The 16518-nt window shown below is 36.8% G+C and overlaps 1 protein-coding gene across 2 annotated transcripts in view; it reads left to right on the top strand.

The window, feature by feature from the left end:
- The window catches only part of LOC103790211 (lanC-like protein 3), a 132389-nt gene extending 119539 nt beyond the window's left edge, over positions 1-12850 (top strand). The window contains exon 4 of one of the 2 annotated variants that reach the window (XR_013531577.1): positions 11948-12850. The gene's annotated coding sequence lies outside the window, so the exon portion shown is untranslated. The remainder of the gene's footprint in view (positions 1-11947) is intronic. The other variant, XM_078363011.1, reaches the window with a different exon arrangement.
- Positions 12851-16518: the final 3668 nt, after the last annotated feature.

The raw sequence follows: 16518 nt of genomic DNA, 5'->3' as shown, positions 1-16518 counted from the left end.
AACTGAAGAAGACAGAGACAAAAAAGCCTTTCAGAAAATTCGTGAATTCAGGAGCTGGTTTATTGAAAACAACAAAAGAGATAGACTGCTAGCCTGACTAATAAAGAAGAAAAGAGAGAAGAATAAATAGATGCAATAAAAAATGATAAAGGGGATATCACCACTGATCCCACAGAAATACAAACTAACATCAGAGAATACTATAAAAACCTCTATGCAAACAAACTGGAAAATCTAGAAGAAATGGATAAATTCCTGGACCCTTACACCCTCCCAAGACTAAACCAGGAAGAAGTTGAATTCTTGAATAGGTCAATAACAAGGTCTGAAATTAAGGCAGCAATTAATAGCTTACCAAACAGAAAAAGTCCAGGACCAGATGGATTCACAGCCAAATTCTACCAGAGATACAAAGAGAAGCTGATATCATTTTTTCTGACATTATTCCAAACAATAGAATAAGAGGCTATCTTCCCTAACTCATTTTATGAGATCATGATCATCCCATTACCAAAACCCAGCAGAGACACAACTAAAAAAGAAAATTTCAGGCCAATATACATGATGAAAATTGATGCAAATATCCTCGACAAAATATTGGTAAACTGAATCCAACAGCATTTCAAAAAGCTTATGCATCATGTTCAAGTCAGCTTCATCTCTGGGATGCAAGGCTGGTTCCACATATGCAAATCAATAAATGTAATCCATCACATAAACAGAACCCAAGACAAAAAACCACATGATTATCCTAATAGATGCAAAGATCTTTGAAAAAATTCAACAGCCCTTTATGCTAAAAACTTTCAATAAACTAGGAATAGATGGAACATATCTCAAAATGATGAGACCTATTTGTGACAAACCCATACATAGCCAATGTCATACTGAATGAGCCAAAACTGGAAGCAAAATTCGCTTTGAAAACTGGTACAAGACAAGGATGCCCTCTTTCACCACTCCTATTCAACATAGTATTGGAAGTTCTGGGCAGGGCAGTCAGCAAGAAAAAGAAAGAAACGGTATTCAATTAGGAAAAGAGAAAGTCATGTTGTCTCTAATTACAGATGGCATGATTGTATATTTAGAAGACCCCATCGTCTCAGCCCAAAAACTCCTTAAGCCAATAAGCAACTTCAACAAAGTCTCAGTATATAAAATCAATGTGCAAAAATCACAAGCATTCTTATACACCAACAACAGACAAATAGCCAAATCATGAGTGAACTCCCATTCACAGTTGCTACAAAGAAAATAAAATACCTAGGAATACAACTAACAAGGGATGTGAAGGACCTCTTCAAGGAGAACTTCCAATCACTGTGCAAGGAAATAAGAGAGGACATAAACAGATGGAAAAACATTCCATGCTCGTGGTTAGGAAGAATCAATATTGTGAAAATGGCTACACTTCCCAAAGTAATCTTTAGATCCAATGCTATCCCCATCAAGCTAACATTGACTTTCTTCACAGAATTGGAAAAAAATACCTCAAATTTCATATGGAACCAAAAAAAGAGCCAGCAGAGCCAGGACAATGGAAAACAAAAATAACAAAGCTGGAGGCTTCACGCTACCTGACTTCAAACTATACTACAAGACTACAGTAATCAAAACAGCATTGTACTGGTTGGTACCAAAACAGAGATATAGACTAATGGAAGAGAACAGAGGCCTCAGAAGTAATGCCACACATCTACAGCCATCTGATCTTGGACAAATCTGACACAAACAGCAATGAGGAAAGGATTCCCTATTTAATAAATGGTGTTGGGTAAACTAGCTAGCCATATTGAGAAAGCAGAAACTGGACGCCTTCCTTACACCTTATACAAAAGTTAACTCCAGATGGATTAAAACTTTAAATATAAGACCTAACACCATAAAAACCCTAGAAGAAAACCTAGAGAATTCAGGACATAGGCATGGACAAGGAGTTCATGACTAAAACACCAAAAGTAATGGCAACAAAAGCCAAAACAGACAAATGGGATCTAATTAAAAGTAAGAGCTTCTGCCCAGCAAAAGAAACTATCATTAGAGTGAACTGGCAACCAACAGAATGGGAAAAACATTTTTGCAAGCTACCCATCTGACAAAGGGCTAATATCCAGAATCTACAAATAACTGAAATAAATTTACAAGAAAAAAACAACCCCATCAAAAAGTGGGTGAAAGATATGAGCAGATACTTCTCAAAAGAAGACATTTATGCAGCCCACGAACATATGAAAAAAAGCTCATTATCACTGGTCATTAGAGAAATGCAAATCAAAACTATATTAAGATACCATCTCATGCAAGTTAGAATGGTGATTATTAAAAAATCAGGAGACAACACATGCTGGAGAAGACGTGGAGAAATACCAACACTTTTACACTGTGGGAGTGTAAATTGGTGAAACCATTGTGGAAGACAGTGTGGCAATTCCTCAAGGATCTAGAAATAAAAATACCATTTGACCTAGTAATCTCATTACTGGGTATATTCCCAAAGGATTACAAACTGTCCTATTATAAAGACACATGCACAGGTATGTTTATTGCAGCACTGTTCACAAGAGCAAAGACTTGGAACCAACCCAAATGCCCATCAGTCATAGACTGGATAAAGAAAATGTGGCACATATACATCATGGAATACTATGCAGCCATAAAAATGATAAATTCATGTCCTTTTAAGGGACATGGATGAAGCTGGAAACCATCATTCTCAGCAAACTGACACAAGAATAGAAAACCAAACACCGCATGTTCTCACTCATAAATGAGTGTTAAACAATGAGAACCCATGAACTCAGGGAGGGAAACATCACACACTGGGGCCTGCCAGGGGGTGGAGTGCTAGGGGAGGGATAGCAGGGGTTGTGGGGATAGGGAAGGATAGCATTAGGAGAAATAACTAATGTAGATGACAGGGTGATGGATGCAGCAAACCACCATGGCACATGTATACCTATGTAACAAACCCACACATTCTGCACATGTACCCCAGAACTAAAAATATTTTTTAAAATTGTAAAGTACGTTGTAAAATATTAATCTGAACTTTAGTAATATACAACTTACTTTTGTCAAAAAGCACTGTCATCATCAAACACTTTAAGTTCCAGTCAGTTGATTCGATGGCCTACTAAAATATTTGCCTTTGAAGGACATATACAATAAAAATTTTTGATGCATAAGCAAGTATATGTACATCTGTATACATTAGTATCGTTTTGCCACATTCGGTAGTCTTTTTTATGTTCAATTTATAAAAAGATAGATTTTTAGTTTTCCTGAGTACTGTATGGCAACAATTCTATGATAGAAATAATAAGTCAGTAATTGGAGATAGTAAGTGTGTGTTGAATGAAGAAAATTATTTAGATAAATGACTGTACATTGATAGATTCTTATGATATTTCAAAAACCTGACAATCTTAAAGATTATTTTATTAATTATAATTTGGTCAAGATTTAAATGGTGCATATTATATCAGCACATCTCAAATGTATGTACAATAATTTAATAAAACAAAAAAATTCAAAAGTAAAATAAAGGCCAAAGACTTGCAAGATCTAAGGCCATGTAAGAACATAGTGAAAAGATGGCAGTTTACAAGCCAAGAGAAAGGGCCTCACCAGACACAAAACCTACTGACACATCAACCTTGGATTTCTAGCCCCAGAATTGTGAGAAAATATATTTCTGTTATTTAAATTATCCAGTCTGTGGCATTTTTGTTTTGGCAGCCCTACCACACTAATATATTCCCTGTCAAGGAATAAACATGAATCTTACCTTGCACCAACGATGAAGCAACACAATGTCTTCACATTGTTGAGAACACTTTGCCTTATTCTATTCACAAGTTCTCCATCTGCACATACACATACACATCTTTCATTATAAGTAATGTTTAATTAACTATGTACATGCTTTCTAATGGCTAACTGTAGATTAGTTCACAAAGCTCAGAGAGGAGGGGCTTCATACTTGCATAGTACTGGTCCATTTCTTCTAAGAAGAAAAGGGAAGGACAAGAAGAGTCTAGCCTTCACTATAGCATTCCCTCATGTCATTGAAAAATACTTAACTAACCTTCACTTTCAAATTTCTCATTATAAATCACATACACATGCAATTTGTCAGTTAACTGCCTGTAGTAAATGTTAATGTTCTAATAAACTAGATATTAGCTGATGTAATGAGTGGTATCATCTAGGTTTTCACTACTATAAGCCATACTTAACAGTTTAGAAAATCAACAACATATTAAACAAAGGTTAGTGCTCCTGGAAGAATTCCTTGATAAACAGTTATTTTCTGACAGAATGTAACTAATTTTTCTGTTTCTAGGAAGATAAAACATGTTCTGCTGCCTCAGCAACTATTGAGAGTTTGTGCATAAGGAAAAATATCACACACACACACACGCACGCACAAAGATAATTTTCATCAATGAAACTGCACACTTATAGATGGGAAGGTAAGGAGATGTGGGTCAGGGGACTAAAATCCAGGCCTGATGCTTGTTTCCTTTAGTGTTCTCCAAAGACAAAGACATTGTTTTGACTTAGGATAAATAAATGAAAGGCAGGGAGTAGTGTGACATATTTGTGAGTTTTCTTTAAATGCGAGTTTGCTGTTCCCAGCTGTCAGGAATGATACTAATCTGGTAAAAGGACTCTTCATGCTATGGCTATTTACTTAATGTTGCTATTTACAAACGTCATCATGGAGCTGCCAGATAGAGGAATGCAGATTCACAGACTATTTAGTAGCAGCAATTTCCAGGGAAGATCGTATGTGTTCTGTCAATATATATTCCCTTACCAGAGCTTTTGGAGACTCAAGATAGTCAAAACTAATTGGGAAATATTTAGTAGGACAAGAAATAGAAAATAACCATTTTGATAGAACATTCTTGAAAGGATGGGTTATAGCCTCTATTTAAGAGTGTACTATTTTAATTGGAATTTCACATCTGATAGCCCAAGTCCTTTAATTAAGCACATCCCTATAAGTCTTACCCTTTATGCATAAAACTTTATTTTGTTTACTTTTTCCCTATTCACTTCTATGTGTTCTATAGCAAAAAAAAAAAGTTATTAACATTAGTGCAGAACTTGTTAATGTGCCACAGGGACATATTATGGTAAATTCTTTGTAAAAGGATAAAAGTGATATAGTATAATGTGGGGTTAAGGATGTTCCACTGAGAGATAGGAAACCTGCTTTCCTCTTAATTTTTGATTAATCTGTTGGGCAACCACTGGAAATTATAAACATCCCTGCATTCAAATGTTCTTATTTGTAGAATGATGAAATTGGGTGAGATCTTGCTTAGTTTATCATTATACTCTCTAGTGTATCATTATATTCCCTAGTATATCATTATATTCCAGCAATTACGGCAAAACTTCCACATTGTAACCACAATGCTGAGCATTATTCTGTTTCATCCAATTAAATGGCATTGTCCTGTTTGATTCTCATCACACCCTTGCAAGGTAGGTATCATCATCCCTATGTCTCTAAGAGCCAAGGCTTTGAGAGAATAAAGAGTGCTAAACACAGTCTGCAAGTTGCTGGGCAGGTCCTCTGTATTCTAATTAGTGTATGTGCTCTTCACCTGGACCAAAACTTTATTGATGGGCACAGCTAAGTGTTGTTATCAAAGTTGTCCCTCTAGAATGCTGGATTTCAAATACCTAAGAGATGAGCAAACTGTATGAATATATCTAGGTGTTGGAGTACAAGTTGATTATCAGCCATTTCCCTGAGCTCCCAGATCTTTTTAGCTGTTGGCCTACACACACTCCCTCACTAACAAATGATCCATTCAGCAACTAAGGGGGAATGCCTAACAATCTTCTAAGACTTTATCCAGCTTTAGCTTCAGTCTTTATAAACAGTCATGGTGCCACTTTCCAAGTGCAATAACAGACATATATACAGGGAATCTCACCCACAAGGCAGGCTGAGAAAAGATGCAGCCAGTGTCCACACAGCCCTTTCACAGTTTTGTTGCCAATGAAAAAAGTAAACGTGGCACAGCAGGGCTATAGACAACAGCATTTTCTGGCTTGAAAGTCTGTAGAGTAAGCTCTTTATGAATTGCTTCTTGAGATTTAACATTCTCAAGATTTAACATTCTTCTTGATTTTTACTTGGGTCTCTGAGATCAGACACATTATGATGGTGTCAAGCTCCTGGAAAGAATTAGGCAGAGTGGTGGGCTGTTCCTGAGTTCCTGACTTAGTCTTTCTAAAAATGACAAAGGATTACCGTATATGGTCAGGGGCTAAATTGCCTCTGATAGGCTTTCTCTAATGGACTGTAAAACTCACTTGTTGTTTGTTGCTCCAAAGGCAAATATTTTCTAAACTTATAACTAAGGCCTATATTCCAATGACTGGTGCCTACTGCCTAACTCAGGGAGCTCTATGCAGCCTTTGAACATAACAGCTCCACAGGTTAAGTGAAAACTGATTTCTCTACAAGTTCGTCTTGAACTAAACTGTTCCCTTCCTTATTCAAGTTAGAATCAGTGTTGCAGTTTGGTGGTCTTATAAAGAAAGTAAATTGTGCTTTATGTTTATTCTGTGCTAAGTGAGAAGTACCTTGACATTTCTGTCAGCTTTCTTTCAAACACAATGATATTGCTTCAGATTTATATATGTACAAACAGATTTGTCCACATGGGTCTTAGTAATGTGTTTGTTTTTCAGTTGCTTGTAGTAGCTGAGTATAAGTGGATATACTGTATTTTCTCTGTAAACTATAAGGGAGATCTCTCTGAAGAATGGCACTGGGTGTTTCTGTGGGTAGCGGCAGATTCATGAAAGAAAGAACTTTGATTTTATATAAGAAATCTGTTCCCTGAGAGCACCTTGTAGATGATTCCACATCCACTCACTGCTTAATGAATACAGACTGGCAGAATTTCCTCAGGGACAGTTGGGCATAACAATTTGGCTGCCTCTAAAGCCCATATTTCTTTGTGAGACTCTAAAGGAGGAATTGAACTTCAGTGAACCAGGGGCTTCATTCTTCACTGTTCAGGCAGTTTCTCTAAGTTGTTTCGGTACTGTCAGTTGAGATGGAAAAGTGCATGCCTGACTGCTGGTGAGTTTTATTGAACTGAGTGATCCTGGCATTTGTATTAGGATTTGGAAGTTGCATGCTCCTTGTGAAGATGAGTTTCAAAGTGCTTCTGTGCTACTTTTACAGTATAGATCCAGAAAACATCTCCTGTTTTTATTCTTTCTCAATGCTGACTACCATTTATGAGTCAAGTGATTCCTCTGAAAAATATTACTCAGTAAATCTTCATTTTTTTAGAGCTTTTTCACTGGACAATTGTCAAAAATCTACTGCAAAATGATGAAATCACCCCAACATTTGACAACTCAGAGGTTCTAGTTAGGTTCTGGGAATTCAACAACTGGAAAGACTGTCTCTTTTTGCTAGATGGACCCTTTCAGAATCGATTGAGATCACCGTATCCTTAGTTTGTTATATAAAGGAAATTTGACTACTATAGCCTATGAGCATGAGGTATAAACCATAATGAAAATAGACACTGAAGCCAAAATTCTGGTGCCAATTTAAGTTGATTTACTCTTTCTTCATAGAGCCCCTTCAATTTGAATCCTGTGAATAAAGTTCAGAAATATTAACCACAGGTTAAGGTGGTAGCATCTTTTTCATTGTTTCTTTTCATGTCAAAACAGACATGTCTAGGAGGAAAGAATTCTCATATTTAACTGAGGATTCTCATTAATAATACTATAATATGTCACCCTCTACAAACCATTTCAATATGCATTATCTCCCTTGATCTTTACAACGATGTTTCAAGCAATCAATTCTATGGGAATATGATTTTGTTTGGTAGATTCAGTTCCAAAGGGCTTCCAATAAAAGTTAGAATTTGAGTTTAATCTAGAGAGAGGAAGCATAAACTCTGCCTATGTATTCTCTGTAGGAAGATAGCTTCTCTCTACATCCCAGGGGTGTAGCCCCATATACAGCTGTCAATACCAATTCAGGTGTTTAGACTATGCCTTGTCATGCCCTTTTACCCTTACTCCTTATGGACATGCCATGACTTTATCTTTTACTACCATGATCACCACTCCCAGGACCTCTTTTCGAATGGCTCAACAAGAAGGCAGAGGGGGTAGGATGGGGCACTACCTAAATTTGGAGTCTAGAGACTTAAATTCTAACCCTAATTTTGAGATAGTTTGACGTCTGACTAACATCATCTGTTAAATGACAAGGAAGGTAGATGACAAGATGATCCTTTGGGTTTGGATTATAATCCCAAAAAACACAATCCCAGATACCATAATCCAAAATGTTAAAATCCTGAAAGATCGGTATCCTTAAAGTCTAAATTCCTAACGTCTACAATTCCTTACATCTAAAATCCTGAAAAATCACAATCACAAATTGGTTGCATCATGTTGGCCAGGCTGGTCTCACACTCCTGACCTCAAGTGATCCACCCACGTTGGCCTTCTCTTACTGTCTTTAGGCTGAAGAAAATAAATTTCAGATGAATCCTGAAACCATAATGACAGATTTGGAATGAGGTGTAATTAAGGTTTCTAAAAATTAATTTCAAGGTGTTTGCAATAGTTTGTTTTTTTTTTCAATCACCTCAATGTATTTGACAGAAAATTACGATGAATCAATTGGCCATGAGGTAAGGCAATAAAGAAAACTTCAGTTTTAAAATGTGTCATTTACCTGCACTGGCATTCCTTCCACTTGATGGCATTCCAGGAGCTTTTAATGAATTAAAGCCCGTGCAATTGCCTGAAGAAGTCAGCAAAGTTACTGACTAGTTCAAAACAATTATGTGCATAGTAAGATAAAATACACAACAGTGTTGCCATTTGGTTACCAGCATTGTTTCTGCCCAATTTGTAGTCTGCATGTGCATGTCCGAGGAATGGATTTCCTTCTTTCTCTTTTTCTTTCTCCCTTCCTCCACTTCCCTCCCCTTTTTTTCTTTCTGTTTTTGAGACAGTCTTACTCAGTAGCCCAGGCTGGAGTGCAGTGGCATGATCTCGGCTCACTGCAACCTCAGTCTCCTGTGTTAAAGTTATTCTAGTGCCTCAGCCTCCTAAGTAGCCGGGATTACAGGTGTGTGCCACCACGGCTGGCTAATTTTTGTATTTTTAGTAGAGACAAGTTTTGTCATGTTGACCAGGCTAGTCTCCAACTGCTGACCTCAAGTAACATGATGTCATACCTTAAAATATAGTTAATGATCATGAAAACTGGCCAGAACCTCTGGAATGTATTTGTATAACTGCCTATAATTTATGCCTGTAGTACACTTTTTCATATCTTGTCTTTTTTTTTACTTGTTTGGTTGTTTTATAAAGTTTTGTTCACAATTTTGAATTGTCAGCATATTTTTTTACAATTCTTTATGCTGTGTATTTTATTTTATCTTTGCATCATTTTAAACACTGCAGGTATGCATTGTATAAAGACTTATAGAGAGTTCTATTTTGTTTTATGCATTTTTTGAAATGTGACTCTCCATGGAAGTGTATAATTACAACATTGACTTCGTATGTAAGCATTTTGTGTGTATATAGAAACTTCCAATTGGGTGTGGTGGCTTATGCCTGTAATCCCAGGACTTTGGGAGGCCAAGGTGGGTAGATCACCTGAGATCAGGAGTTCAAGACCAGCCAGGCCTGTTGGCCTGTTACTGTGCACCATGTTTGGTGAAATGCTGTCTCTAGTAAAAATACAAAAAAATTGCCAGGTATGGTGGCATGTGCCTGTAGTTCTAGCTACTAGGGGGCTTAGGCAGGAAAATTGCTTGAACCCAGGAGATGGAGGTTGCAGTGAGTCAAGATCATGCCATTGTACTCCAGCCCAGGCAACAAGAGTGAAACTCCATTTTAAAACAAAGAAAACCTTAATAAGTGAGAAGATATATTTTATACATCTGCATTTATAAGAGATAAATTTCTCAAGTTCTTTTTTGTTCGGGTGATTGACTCAGGGTTGATGCGGTGATGATTCACTGCAGTTTTTGTTTTTGTTTTTTATATATATATATTATATATTTTACATATATATACTGCATTTTAGGTTCTGGAGTACATGTAAAGAACATGCAGGATTGTTGCATGCAGTTTTTTTTTAAATCAGTCTTGTCAAAAGACAGGTTGTCTGTTGTATTTCAAGTGATTGCAGTTATAAAGCTGGATATACACAATTACAAACCATAGTGATATAAGTTTCTCTTTTTGACATATTACTTTATGAATATGGTTCATTTGCTCATAGCTGGTATACCTATGTGACTGTTAATATACCTGAGTGTTTATGCTTACAAAAATATGTTACTATTGTCTCTTTTATTATATAAACTGTTCTATGACATGTTCTGTCCCGTGTTATAAATTTCTCAAATCCCCCTTTAAAAATGTAAATAAATATATTTTAAAGAATTTTAAAAATATTCCTTTCATAATTATATTTTCAAGATTTTGATCTTTTGGGATTTAAATATTTGGGATTATGGCACTCAAGATTGTGCCTTTTTGGATTATAATTGGGTCTTCAGGGACTTGCAACAACAGATAATTTTTCTGCAGCTGATGGAGAGAGGCATTTTGGCAGCCAGTTGGGAGAGGGAGCCTTGCTAGAGAAGTCACTAGTAAGAGCAATAGCCGTGGAGGGGCACAGTGACTGCCACAACTGCCCAAGTCTGAAAGAGGTTCAAGGAATAAATACCATGTCCTCACTCTCCTCCTGCCCTCGATGCTGTCACTGGTGCCTCCCATTAGCCAAACCCAACAAGAGCCAGAGGACAGAGGAGCCCCTGATGCACAATGCAGGACTCAGCCTTTTGGGGCACAGAGAAGAGGAGAGAAAAGTTGTTGGCAGAACTGGGGAAGATGGAACACAACCCTCACAGTCCCCAAGTCACGATTTGGTTGTTCTTTTTCAAGTGACAGGCTGTAGCTACTGTTTGATTGTTTATTTCTTTAAACAGCCTATATCTCCACCTCTATTTGCAAATGGACCCTGGAAATCTGCTGATGGAGGAACCCATTTCACTTAACAGCCAGTTTCTCTACAATAGCTGACAGACATCGCATTTCATTTGGTGACTGGTTGAACTTTATAAACTCAGATTTATAAACTAGTGCCATAATTTTTGGGGGGAATAAAGTTCTATCAGTAATGTAGCATTTGTAGTCCTTTTAAAATAGGTGATATTAGCAAAAATTATAACTTGAGTAACACATGTTAAGGGTTGATGAGCTTATAATGGGGAAACATTTAAGTGGTTGGAAGTTTACAACTAGTATTTCAAGAGAAAGCATGAAGAATAAATATTCCTGATTTTGATCTTTGTAAGAATCAATATATTTGTATTTATTGGGGAGTTTGTTTGTATGTGCGTGTCCTGACTAATGAGTCCTATCTTATTCCAAATAATAGATAAAATGCAATCAAATGCTTATGAAGCAAAATACCATGTTATACAATCTCATATCCATTCAGCTCTCATGCATAAGTGGTTTATTGATTTGTGAGGCATTTATACCATCTAGAGACAAGAGGACACAAGGCAGGGTCACTGCTGTTGGAATGGGAGGCAGGATCTTTCACTCAGGCTCAGAGTAGCCAAGAGAATAAAGGACCTGACCCTCAAGGGTTGGGTGGAATTTAGAGAAGGGACAGAGGGGATCCTTGATGGAATTAGACTCCCTAGAACCTCACTTGGGCCCTTCTCTTGCACAGTGATATAGCTCACAGGGAGATAGTCTAGCAGGGGTGTCCTTCTGAAGCAGAGGCAGGAAAAGGCAAACTGTATTTAACCCTGTCTCTGAATCAGCCACCTGTAGGGATTTCTTCCTCTTTTTCATTCGATTTGATTCTGTTTCTCTTGTGTTCTTTTGTGATTAGAGTCTCCTCTCTCCACTCAGGAGGGATTTGAAAATTAACAAAGAGGAAGTCATGTGAGGGTCTCAAGCTCACCTCCTTCAGAGTCGCAACCTGTGGCTTGTGTGAAATGAACACGTGGGACCTGAGCAACCTGCCCCTGAAATGTCACCTGCTCATCTTGGATTCCACTGTGAGAAGTCAGGAGGCAAAGAAAAAAGTGGGAGAATTGTCCTTATATTGGGGTCTTCTAAAATATATTTAGTGTATCTTAAGAGAAAAGGAAGACATTTGAACTTCATGTCTATAGCTAGATGCAGTCTTCTCAAGTTATGACTTGCCAATGTAATCATTATTTGGTCCTTTTATGGTAAAACCAAAATACTGTAATGTAGATACTGTATTTTTTAAAAGTTCCCTATTAAAGTTAATAGAATGAGTTAATCCCTGCATGGAAGTTGCTAAGTGTTGACATTCTGCATGGCACATCCCTGCTATTATCTTATGAAATGCATAGTTTTGGAGTTGGTTGAGATGGTATTGGTTGTGATACAAACATATAGTCATTTTATTTATAATTATGATTTATAAATACTAACCTTCACTTAATTTTAAATGCAATTTATTTTTCTATTTTGTTGTATTTAATTCTTAAAGCTACCTATGTCAATCAAAAGCTACAAACTTGTAATATAGTATCTGGATTTACAGACCCCTGACTCTTTGTTAACTTCTTGATTTATAAACAAAGTACCAAAAGTCTCAGTTGATAGATGAAAACTCTTCTGCTGGATTTATGCACTCTAATCAAGAGCCCTGGTGTAAATCATTGTCGAGTTTACAAATTTGTGCATTAGTTAGTGATTTGACTGTATAATCTGAAAATACCTTCTCTCTTAACTAGTAAATTCACATTTATCTTTTTAATACCTGGTGCATTCTGATAATTTGTTACTACCAAGTTCTGATTTATTAGAATACTGTAATATATTTTATAACATAAATTTTAAGGGTTTTGAATTAGATACACCATATTTTTGAAACTCTATGGCTGAAAAACAATTATCAGAAGGAAAAATTAAATTTGACATCTAACATCCTTGAAAACAAAACATAGAATGCTGGCCATAAGTATATTTATTCTTTGTTTCTATACTATCTCCTCATCCCCTGTATTAGAAGTTTCCTTTTTAAACAAGTATGTAAAATTGTTGGCTGGACCTAAGCAGACTTCCAAAGGAAAAGAAGTACTAGTGCTTGACCTGGACATATTGATATGATTGAAACCACCTTTGCAAAATTATGACTGAGACAGTAAAAGAAATCTAACTTAACTGACTCTGTCTTGCTTCTAACCTCCAAGCTTTCTTAGTTCCTTCCTGGGCATAGGCTGAACTAACTTTGGGAGAAACTCAGTTTATAGTTTAAAACAAAAATGATAAAAGCCCTTTCCCAAATCAGACCTCCCTCTTGCCTGGGAGTAGACTGCCTTTGTAAGACTAATGTTAGCCACAAGATTAGAAATTACGGTCTAGGAGTCATGCAGCTGGAGACTGCAAGATTCTGACCCTCCCTAAACTGCTCCAAAGATCAGTGGTTGAACTATTTTGCAGACCCTGCACTTGATGGATCAGCTGGCACCACCAAGATTAATAAACTGGCTCATCTGATCTTGTGGCCCCACCTAGGAACTAACTCAGTACAAGAAGATAGCTTCAACTCCCTATGATTTCATCCCTGACCAATCAGCACTCCTGGCTCACTGGCTTCCCACCACTCACCAACTTGTCCTTAAAAACTCTGCTCCCAGCCAGATGCAGTGGCTCATGCCTGTAATCCCAGAACTTTAGGAGGGTGAGGCAGGTGGATCACGAGGTCAGGAGTTTAAGACCAGCCTGGTCAAAATAGTGAAACCCTGTCTCTACTAAAAATACAAGAAAAAAAAAAAAATAGCCAGGCATGGTGGTGGGTGCCTGTAATTCCAGATACTCAGGAGGTAGAGGCAGAGAGAATTACTTGCACCAGGGAGGCAGAGGTTGCAGTGAGCCAAGATCATGCCACTGCACTCCAGCCTGGGTGATAGAGCAAGACTGTCACAAAACAAGAGAAAGCAAACCAAAGCAAAACAAAACACCAAGAAACAAACAAACAAAAAGCAACTCTGCTTCCCGAGTGCTTGGAGAGACTGATCTGAGTAATAATATAACTTTGGTCTCCTGCATAGCAAGCTTTTTCTATTATACATAATAGTCTTTTTCTATTGCAGTTCCCCTGTCTTGATGAATTGGCTCTGTCTGGCAGTGGGCATGGTGAACCCCTTTTGGCCAGTTAAATGATTACTGTGTACTAAGCCCCTTGTTGAATTTTGGAGAGCCTGCATGGTTTCACAGTTGTTCTCTCTTCCATTTGTGCTTCTCACTCTCTGGTGCATGTTTGAGTTTCAATCCCAGCTTGGGGAGCTCAGAGCACTTGTTGAGCAGTGAATGTAACTACATGTTTTTTTAAATTGCATATCTGTTGAAGCTATTTATTGTGTCCCTGGTTGAAGGATTTATGTTTATCGGTGTAATGCTTTTGCCTACTGGTGACTGAACTACTGCCCACTGTCAGTGAAAATTGCTCCTATAGAGGATTACAGCAAAGCCTGAGGCCACTGATTAAGGATTAGCCTTTTAGAATAATAATTTTCTCCAAGTGTTATGTACAATTAAAAAGAATGATGTTCCTCTTTAGCATATCAAATTTAGCCGATCTATGTGACTCACTTTGTTCCTTAGGTTCATGTAGTTCACATTTATACTTTTCTTCCCCTGAAGGTGATATATAGTGTTACATGGTGATATTTATTGGAAGTTTTATCTTACTGAATTTTCAAAAGCTGAAAGCTATCTAAAGTGGGCAATAAAAAGCATAGATATTCCTCTGGGTGAACTAGCAAAGCAGTAGACAGAAATGACTACCTTGTAATCTCTACCTAGCCCTGAACTTTGTAGGAATCTTGAGCATTTGGGGCAAGAAAACATGATGGGTGGCTAATTTGCTGTATAGCAGTTGGGACTGACCATAAAGTATTTTTTCACAAAGCATTTTTTAACAATACAGTTGTTAAAAGAAAGTAGTCCACGTATATTTTTTAAAGACCTCCTTTGAGACCATCTGTGAGCATACCACAGGGATTGAGGTTGGACACATGAAGGAACTAACACAATTTCTGGAAATTCAGCATGGTCTCTGTGCTTAAGGGGAAGTCTTGGTAGCAAGGTGAGATTAAAATTCGAAGAAGTAAATAAACTACAGAATATTTTTCCTGGAAGTTCTGGGGCTTCAGCTAGATTTCCCTGCTGAGTAGATGAGTGAGCCACTGCAAGTCATATCAAATTTTCAGGGTCTTAATTTATCCACTCTATATAGAGTGAACTTGATTAACGAACATTTATTGAACACATTATTTTCCAAGTGTGGTTGAAACTATTGGGAAATGAGTGATCATTTAAATTACAGTCCCACTTCATGAAATTAAAGTCCATAAGAGAAGACACATTTTTAGAACAAGATCACATATATATTAGAGAACTTTTTTTAAAATATTGCCACAAATAGAACAGAGGGGCCTCAATAACCATACATGAAAAATAATGCAATCTTTGCAAAAATAGCCTAGAAAGTCACTAGAAATACCACCCAAAATAATAACCACAACTGACAAGAAGCAACGACAAATCATGAGAAGGAAGTAGAATCTGATTTCTATAGTTACCATATTGTAATATTTTTAAAGTATTAACAAAAAGTATAAGGCACACAAAGAAACAAAAAGTATAGTTCATTCCCAGGACAATAACAAATTAATAGAAACTACTTCTGGGGAAGCATAGACATTGGATATACTAGACAAAGACTTTAAATCAACTATCTTAAATGTGCTCAAAAAACTAAAGAAAACCATGGGCAAAGAAATAAAGAAAACCAGGAGAATAATGGCTTGATAAATAGAGAATACTAATAACTACATAGAAATTATTTTTAAAAAACAGAAATACTAGCAAACCAATTCAACACCACATCAAAAAGATTATTCATTATGGTCAAGTGGCATTCATCTGGGGATGCAAGGATGGTTGAACATATCAATCAGTATGATACATCATATCAACAGAATGAACGACTGAAGGACAAAAGTCATATGATCCTTTATATTTATTCTGAAAAAAAGCATTGGATAAAATTCAACATTCTTTCATGATAAAAACCTTAAAAAAATTGGGTATAGAAGAAACATACTTCCATACAATAACAGTCATATATGACAGACTCAAAGCTAGTATCAACCTGAATGGATAGAAAAGTGAAACTTTTTCTCTAAGATCTGGAACCTGATGAGGATGCCCAATTTCACCACTGTTATTCAACATAGTACTGGAAGTTCTAGCTAGAACAATCAGACAAGATAATAAATAAATAAATAAACAAACAAATAAAGGGCATCCAACTTGGAAATGAAGAAGTAAAATTATCCTTGTTTACAGGTGATACAATCTTCTATTTGGAACCGACAAATTCAGTAAAGTTGCAAGAGACAAAATCAACATACAAAA

Source organism: Callithrix jacchus, chromosome X, assembly GCF_049354715.1.
Source record: "Callithrix jacchus isolate 240 chromosome X, calJac240_pri, whole genome shotgun sequence".
Lineage (NCBI taxonomy): Eukaryota > Metazoa > Chordata > Mammalia > Primates > Cebidae > Callithrix > Callithrix jacchus.
This window is presented reverse-complemented; position numbering and strand designations above follow the sequence as displayed.